General features: G+C 36.6%; 1 non-coding gene across 1 annotated transcript; it reads right to left on the reverse strand.

Annotated features, from left to right (window-relative positions):
• Positions 1-5,695: 5,695 nt before the first annotated feature.
• TRNAE-UUC (transfer RNA glutamic acid (anticodon UUC)) lies at positions 5,696-5,767 on the reverse strand. Its single transcript has one exon. It is a non-coding gene; the product is annotated as a tRNA-Glu (tRNA).
• Between the last annotated feature and the right edge of the window lie 3,335 nt (positions 5,768-9,102).

A 9,102-nucleotide genomic window follows, 5' to 3' on the forward strand; every position in this document is an offset into this window, starting at 1 on the left:
TTATTTTCTAACCTTGAGTTGAATGCTTAATATTTAATTTTAATTCTTGATCAGTTGCTACTATTTAGGCTGTGGATCTTCCTCTGAGTATAGCTTTATGTATGTATCAAAGGTTTTTTTATATAGGTAGTTTTTATAATTGTTATTTATTAATCTGTATTAATTTTGATTTCCATCTTTGAATGGAGTAGTTTAGGGAGAGATAGTACATAAATGGTCAAGTCTCTTCCACTAAAGGGAGTAGTTTAATTGTTTCATTTTCAGATGGTGGTCTCTACTATTTCTGCTTTCTTAAATTTTTAGGTGTTATGGCCTAAATAGACAATCAGTTTTTATAAACTGTTCCGTAGGGATTTTACCTCATCCCATTATATGTTGTTCAGCTGTTTTATCGTTTTATCTGTTTGGTCTTTAAGGACTGAAATGGTGATTGCCTTCTACTTTTATTTCTGCCCAGTTTTCTTGTATTTCTTTAAAGTTTGGGCTCCAAATATATAAATGGTGAGAGGGAGAAGGTTTTGGTGTACATAGTTTTATATACATTATATCTTCTTTATGGATTGTAATCTTGAGCATTCTGAAAAGTGACCCTTTTTGCCACCTTTAATGTTCTTCTACTTTGAATTCAACTGATAAGAGTGTTTATACTTGCTTGCTTATACTTATGTCTAACCTTTCATTGTTAACCTCTCAAAGTCTTTGTTTTAGGTTTGTCTCATGTAGACCCCATGTAGTTGGATAAAGAAAGGTTAGTCTTTTTGGACCCAATCTGAGATGCTTTTAATCATTTACATTAATATTGTATGTTTGGTTTTGCTTCTGTAATACTGTTCTTTTCATTGCCTTTTTGTTTGGTTTTCTTTTTTCTGTGTTAAACTACATGGTTTATTGCCTTTATTTTCTCTCCCTTCTCTCATTTTGGAAGTTTATACTGTATTTCATTATGTCTAAAGTACCATTGATTGTAAGATTGTACAACCACCACTAACATGCTTAAGTTCTGTCAAAGAAACTATGACATGCCATTGATTGTAACATGCATGCTGATTTCAGATATACTAAAATGTGAAAAAAAGTGCATCTGAGAATGATGAAATATGGTAGTTTATAGTTCTGTGGCTATTGTTATAAAGGTATAGCTTTAATATTCTTAAATCTATTATGTTTATCAAATAGATTTTTCTATTTGAGGAGTGGTTGTTTGAATGCTCTATTCTCAGGAGTCTAGTATGTTTAAAAATGTTGGAGGATTTCACAAGTGAAGTTATATTTTGGCTGGTTATAGAATTTTTGAGCTATGTTGCCTTCCCCTTAATACCCAGTAGACATTTCTCCATTATCTTTTGGCATCTAGGGTTACTCTAGAGAAGTCTGGGGCCAGCCTGACATTTTTTTCCCCTTTGTAGGTGACCTACTTCTGCCTGGGTATTGGTAGAATTTTTTCTTTATCCTTGAAGTTCAGTAACTTCATCAGGATATATCTCGGTCTTGGTGTGATTCTCTATTACATTTTCCTGTTACATGGTAAGCCGTTTCAATCTGCGATTCAGGAATATTTTCTTATACATCTTGTAATATGCTTTCATTTTTATTTTTCCTCAAAAGACATCAGTTTTATGATTGTTCATCTTCATTTCCTGTCTTCATTTTATTTTTCTAAATGCTTCCTTCGTTCTCTTCTGCTGTGTTCTAGGTAATTTTCTTGAGGTTCTCTTTCATTTCATGATTTTTTTTTTCATCAACATCAGGTCTGCTACTTCCTTTATGCTGTGTAGTTTTCATTGTGCCAGTGGCTTGAGTACTTCATTCAACTTTATTTATGTCTGTGAGCTGCCCTTTCAGCTTGTCTCGTTTATTTCCCTCTTTAAAAAAGGCTTTACTTCTTGTGGTAAAAACAGGTAAAACCACATTGTTTTTTGAGAAGATGGATGGGTAGAACCAGTTGCAAAGCAGCTAATATCAAAATTTATTCTCCAAGAACACAAAAAACAAGTGATTAGTGAAACTTTTTTTTGTCAAGTCATGCTGTTAAGTGTGCTTTATTAATGGCACGAAATATGGAGAAACTGTTATTCACTTTCAGGCTTAAAGACATTTCTTTTTGCAGTTGGATAAGCTTCTTCTTCTTTTTTTTTTTTTTTTTTTTTTTTTTGCGGTACGCGGGGCTCTCACTGTTGTGGCCTCTCCCGTTGCGGAGCACAGGCTCCGGACGCGCAGACTCAGCGGCCATGGCTCACGGGCCCAGCCGCTCCGCGGCACGTGGGATCTTCCCGGACCAGGGTACGAACCCGTGTCCCCTGCACCGGCAGGCGGACTCTCAACCACTGCGCCACCAGGGAAGCCCTAAGCTTCTTCTTTCTAACTCAGTAGAAATCTGTTTTGCCATGTGTGCTTCTGTGTGTATGAGGGAGAAGTGTTCAAGGATTTTTCTTATTAATCATTGAAAATCTGTTGAAGATTTCTTTTTTTCATCCAGTGAGCTGTAATGTAGACTAGAGAAAAATTCATTGAAAAAGAAAATCATGACTGACAGAGGCTCTGTCATCCGTATGTGCCACAGTAAAAGACCTGCTATGTGAATTTCACAGGAATGCTAACTTGCTCTTTGTTTTATTCTGAAGAAATGAAGGTGATCAACAGCGTGCCCCTTGATCTCCATTCGGGGTTGAAGGAAATAGTGAAAATTGTGAATGTGTGCAAATTATGGTTACTGAGCATGAGACTTTCACTGTGACGTATTTAAAAAGGTATAAGACTTCTGTACTTTAAAGTATCTTAGCTCTTTTAGGGGATAGGTTCTCCCATTTTTTTAAATGGTGGCAGAAATACCAGCATTTAAAATTTGACTTTTGATGTTAAGAAAGGTTGTTTTAATTATTTCAACAGACTTGCACATTCATTATGGCCCAGTATGCCAGCAACATACTCAGTACTGTGAATAACCTGAATTTACCACTCCAGAGTCTGAGTCATAGCTTATCCTTCAAATTGAAATTACCAGAATTTCTTAAAGGTTCCAAACTGTTGTGCTTGATTGCCAATAATCTGGCAATTCCTAAGATGATATATATGTTTTATCTAATCTGTTAATTCAACAGATACTTACAGAGGGCCTGCTACATGCCAGGGACTGTAACAGGTGCTGGACTACATCAGCAGACAAACAGAAATCCATATTCTTTTAGAGTTTGCATTCTAATGGGGGTAGGGGAGATAAACAAAATTAATAGAAAGTTGTATGCTGTGGGGGAAGTATCCATAAAACGGAATAAAATAGGGACTATGAAGAGTAATAAGGAGTAAGGATAAAATAGGGAGTAGAGCGTAAGACTGTGAGGGTTATGATTTAAAATAGGATGACATTTAAATAATTGAATTAGCTGAGGAAGGGAATCATGCAGAGGGTACAGCAAGCACAAAGGCCCTGAAGTGGAGATAGTCTTGAATGTCAGAGGAAGACGAGGGAGAGCAGTTAGCTGAAGCCAAGTGTACAAGGTAGCAAGTAGAAGGTTGAAAAGATACTAGTTGATTCTAAAGGACCTTTTAGGCAATTAAGCAGGCTGTTCATTACTGTGAGGCAGAACTCAAAGCCATTGGAGTAACATGATCTGAATTCACAGCTTGATAGGATTGTTCTGGGTGCTGGGTTGAGAATAGACACAGGAGAAAGAGATGTTTCATAGTACCCCAGTACACACATTTAAGTAAACATTTATAATTGAAATGAAAGCTTCACCAACAATATCTCTATTTTATTTTTCCTTTTATTAGGAAAAAGAAATGTTGTTTATATCCCACTAGATCTGTTTCATGACTGCATAACTTACAGTTGAAAAACACTGCTAAATGAGGTGCATACAGCCTCTGCCTTGGTGGGAAGGAAGTAGAACGTAGGATGTTGTGTATTAAAAGGAAAATGAACAAAGTATAAAATAAAAAAGGATGAAAGCTTAAAATCAATATTATACACACACTTAGCTTAAAAAAAATCAAGTAATCAAATATCAGTGATACAAAAGGCCTAATAATGAAGATCCCCACTCTCCACAGGCAACTACTTTGAAAAAAACCTTTTTGGTTCAGATTTCCTGGGGCTTAACTCCATGTTCTAAATAATATGCTTATAGTGTTTATTTTTTGGTTTATCAACTTTAGACATTCTCTGTTGACTTCTTGCTATGACAGATGTTTTCAGTCCCACTTCTCACTACGACGGTCACTGAACTGGCGCCTCTCTGGGGTTCTGCCCAGAAGATTAGCCTTCCTCGCCCGCTGCACCCCCTCTGTGAGTATTCTGCTCTTCTCCCTCCACTGTGCCTAATCAATTCACATTCCTCCATCCGTTTTCCATCTTTTCAGAACCATGGGCAAATCTACCTAGGCTTTTTAAAAAATATTTTTAATTAAAAAGTTATTTTAAAATTTCTTTAGAAAAGCTTATTTAATAAAGTTATTAGGAAGGAGAAGAGATAAACACATGTGCTCATGCTGGCACCTTGAACTGGACGATAGATTAGAGGTTTAGGACAAATTTTGTGGTTTCACTTTTTAAAAACACATGTAGTGTATGTGTTTTTAAGAGTTAGATATATTTACAATATTTTATCTTTTAAAAACAAATTGTAAATATTTTTCCATGTCATTAAATACTCTCAAAGTATTTTACATTGATACATAGCATTCTTTCATATGCAAATATTGATACCATAGGAGTCCCGCAATTTTTGACTTCTGGTTGTTTTTATATTACAAATTATTTAAATTATAGCTAATGCTTCTGTGGATTTTCCTATGAAAAATATTTACACATAATCTTTTATTATTTCTCTTAGGATAAATCTCTAGGAGTGGTTATTGCTGAATCAAAGAAGATAAAACATTTTTTGAGGTTCTTTTTTTTCTTTCAGTTTTATTGAGATGTAACTGATATACAGGACTAAGTTTAAGGTATACAGTATAATGACTTACATATATTGTGAAATGCTTACTACAGTAAAAATAGTTAACAGTCATCGTGTTATATAGTTACTCCAAAAAAAGAAAAATAAAGACTTTTTTTCCATGTGATGAGAACTTTTAGGATCTGCTCTCAGCAACTTTCAAGTATACCATACAGCAGTCTTAGCTATAGTCATCACGTTGTACATTACACCCCCCCAGTACTTATGTATCTTATAACTGGAAGTTTGTACCCTTTTGAACTTCCTAACAAATATCACCAGTTACCTGCTAGGAAGGTTATAGTCCCACTATCACTGTATTAAAATTCCATTTTTTATTACATGCTTACTATCAGGGACTTCTAAAAATGTTTGATTCTGCAAGGTAAAAAGAAACGATTTTAGGGACTTCCTTGGTGGTCCAGTGGTTAGACTCCGCGCTCCCAGTGCAGGGGGCCCTGGTTCCATCCCTGGTCAGGAACTAGATCCTGCACGCCACAACTAAAGATCCCATATGCCGCAAGGAAGATCCTGCATGCCACAACTAAGTGCCGGCGCAGCCAAATAAATGAATAAATAAATATTAAAAGAAAAAGACAGATATAATTTTATTTTTAAAGTTCCCAATAAAATTGAACACTTCTTGACAGTTTTGAATTGTGTGGGTTGTGGGGTGGGGGGCTTGTTTTAAAGGTTTGTAGGAGTAGTTGTTTGCCTTTTAATTTTTGTTTGGCCACACCAAGCAGCCTGTGGGATTCCCTGACCAGGGATTGAACCCGGGCCTGGGCAGTGAAAGCACCAAGTCCTAACCATTGGACCACCAGGGAATTCCCAATGCCTTTTAATTTTGTATGGTGATTTTTGACATGGAAAATTTTTTTTCAGTTATCCAATTACTTAGGCTTTGCTCTGTTTTCTTTCTTTTTTTTTAAATTTTATTTATTTATTTAGTTTTTGCTGTGTTGGGTCTTCGCTGCTGTGCACAGGCTTTCTCTAGTTGTGGTGAGCGGGGACTACTCTTCATTGCAGTGTGTGGGCTTCTCATTGTGGTGGCTTCTGTTGTTGTGGAACATGGGCTCTAGGTGCGTGGGCTCAGTTGTTGTGGCTTGCAGGCTCTAGAGCACAGGCTCAGTAGCTGTGGCACACAGGCTTAGTTGCTCCATGGCATGTGGGATCTTCCCGGACCAGGGCTTGAACCCGTGTCTCCTGCATTGGCAGGCAGATTCTTAACCACTGCGACATCAATGAAGCCCCTGCTGTGTTTTCTTTAACAGAATATTTCCTATTCCTAAGGTCAGATAAGACTGTGGAAAATTTGAAGATAGCTTTGAAATGCGTGGCGGGGGAGAGAAACTTTTGACAACAGTTGATTTAGAAACTACCTTGGCCTTTGGCTTGTATTGAGAAAAATCTATCATGCTAATTTAGATTTAGCTTCTAAATATGATCAATTGCCTTGTGTTAGAGTGTTAAATTATTAAATACTTCCATCAAAGTACAATGTACAAGGTTTTTTGTTTTTGTTTTTTTTTTTTAAAGGTATATGAGATGTTATTAGTACTAGTAACTTTGTGCTTGGGTAATCTGGCTAAACTAGTCTTTCCACCCAAAGGGCATGATACTTAATCTTTCTTTTAATGAGTCATGGAATGTCACCAGGGAATTTGTTACTATTTGGCATAATTCCATTAGGAATTTCTACTGGTGATAGTTTAGTACTTTTGGGGAAAAATTAACTTCATTTTAGACTAAGAGAACTTTACTGAAATTTTAAGCTACTTATAAGTAGCAGCATTTTATAAAAATGTTTTTAAAAATACCTTTAAAAAAGCTTAAATGGCAAGGAACCAGACTTCATAGTAAAAGTTATACTGGGAAGAGAAAGATTGGTTTATGAATTGGCCGCAAAAGACAGGTCAATGTTATTTTGAAGGGATCCCTATTTTTGGGGGTTATTGAAATCCTTAACTATTATAAAAATGTCTTGAATTTTCAATGTATTAAAGTCTTTAAGCTATAGAAATAAATTCCTATTCATGAACTGTGGATTAATTGGAGAGAGAGAGAGAGACAGAGAGAGAGAGAGATCTCAGTCTCATGTCACCGGAAAGCAGTTACTTATGGTTTTGGTGTATTTTTTTCTTTCAACCTTTTTACTGTATTTTGTAATCATATGTGTTACTCACCAAGTGGCAGTCATGTAATTTTTTGTTCAGACTCTTTTTTTGAAAAAGTTTAGTTAAATTCCAATTTTCCATGTAGGTGCTTAGGTTTCCTTTATAAGTTTGAGTAAATATATAAGTGATTTCAGGATTGTCTCATGGATTCTAGGGGGGAGGGGAGGAACTGATGTAGAGGAATGAAAATGGAAGCAAAGCACAACAGCATCCTTTTATTTTGTTTCACCATTTCCCTCCCCCCCCCCCCCCCCCCGCCGCTCTGGGTCACCCTCCAGGGATGGAAGTACATGGATTATAGGCAGCGTTAACCCCCCCCCCCCCCCCCAGTAGTCTGGGTGCAAGGCAGTGAATTTGGACCAAAATCTTAAGCTTTACTGTGTCTCTTGATAGCTAAAATATTTGTGAATTCACTTGACGTTTATTATGCCCATCAGAGCTGGTATGCGTAAGGTACTAAAGTGCTTTTGCAAAAAAAAAAGAAAATCAGTATGTCAGTATTTTGAAGAACATAAAATAATTGCAGCTTGTACATTTACTTAAATAATTAATTAGTGAAAAGTATTTCTAGCTGTGTGTGTTTTGTTTTTTTAAATCAAGACTAATTTATCTTCATGTTCTGGTTCTCAGCTGGGAGAACCAGACTAGCCATTCTTTTTCTAGTCGAGGCTTTGAGTTCCCACTCCATAAAAATGATGACTGGCAACTTGGTGGAATTTGATATCCCTCACAAACCTAAGAAGTCTGTTAGGTGGTCCATTTGGAGTTGTTTTTTATATACATGTCGTTAACAATGAGAATAAGAGTTTTGGCTTACTTGAACCTCACACAGACGAAAATGGCCCTTTCATTTAGGAGAAGCTCCACAGAAAACTAGGGAGAAAGGGTTCCCACATAGGAAGAGAAGGGCAGATTTGTTTTCAAAGGTCACATATTAAGCTAAGGGTAGCAAATGTCTCATCATGTGTTCGTTTGGCTGGAGTGGCTCCTGAGTACTACATTGAGAAATTTTGAGCTCCATGACTGTTTTTTTAAAAATATTTATTTATTTGGCTGCACAGGGTCTCAGTTGTGACCTGGGAGATTTTTTAGTTGTGGCATGCATGCGGGATCTAGTTCCCTGACCAGGGCTCAAACCCGGGCCCCCTGCATTGGGAGTGCAGAGTCTTAGCCACTCACTGGACCACCAGGAAGTCCCCCATGATTGAATATTAATGGTGCCTTCCTTGTGTGTGGACCACATTAAAAGTGTGAGAGTGATTAAGAGCAATGATATCCTCAATCTGTACTTCAGGATCTGTCACACAAAGCAGTAGGAAGATGACTGGCTTCTACTTGAGGTGCTCCACATTTATCTAATTTGTATGTTTGGACTGTTTTTTGTTGTGATAAAATACACATAACATAAAATTGATCATTTTAACCTTTTTCTTTTAACCATTTTTAAGTGTATAGTTCAGTGGCATCAAGTACATTCACACTGTTTTGTAACCATTACCACTACTTCCAAACCTTTTTCATCATCTCAAATTGAAAAACTCTGTACCCACTAAACAATTTAACCCATTCTTGCCTTTCACTGGCCCCTAATAACCACCATTCTACTTTCTGTCTCTATGAGTTTGATTACTCTAGAGACCTCATATAAGAATCACAAAGTATTTGTCCTTTTGTGTCTGGCTTGTTTCACTTACCATAATGTTTTCAATTTTCATCCATGTTGTAGCATGTTTTCATGCTACAGTCAGTGTATGTATGTTGTTTACCCATTCATCTACCAATGAACACTTGGTTGTTTCCACATTGTTTGCCTATTGAAAATAATGCTGTGCTTAACGTGGGTATACAAGTATCTGTTTGAGTCCCTGCTTTTAAGTTCTTTTGGGTATATACCCAAAAATAGAGCTGCTGGATCATATGGTAATTCAATTTTTAATTTTTTGAGGAAATGCTGTGCTGTCTTCTACAGTGGCTGCACTACTAAA

The sequence above is a fragment of the Lipotes vexillifer genome, unplaced genomic scaffold (genome assembly GCF_000442215.2).
Source record: "Lipotes vexillifer unplaced genomic scaffold, Lipotes_vexillifer_v1.1 scaffold126, whole genome shotgun sequence".
NCBI classification, from domain to species: Eukaryota; Metazoa; Chordata; class Mammalia; order Artiodactyla; family Lipotidae; genus Lipotes; species Lipotes vexillifer.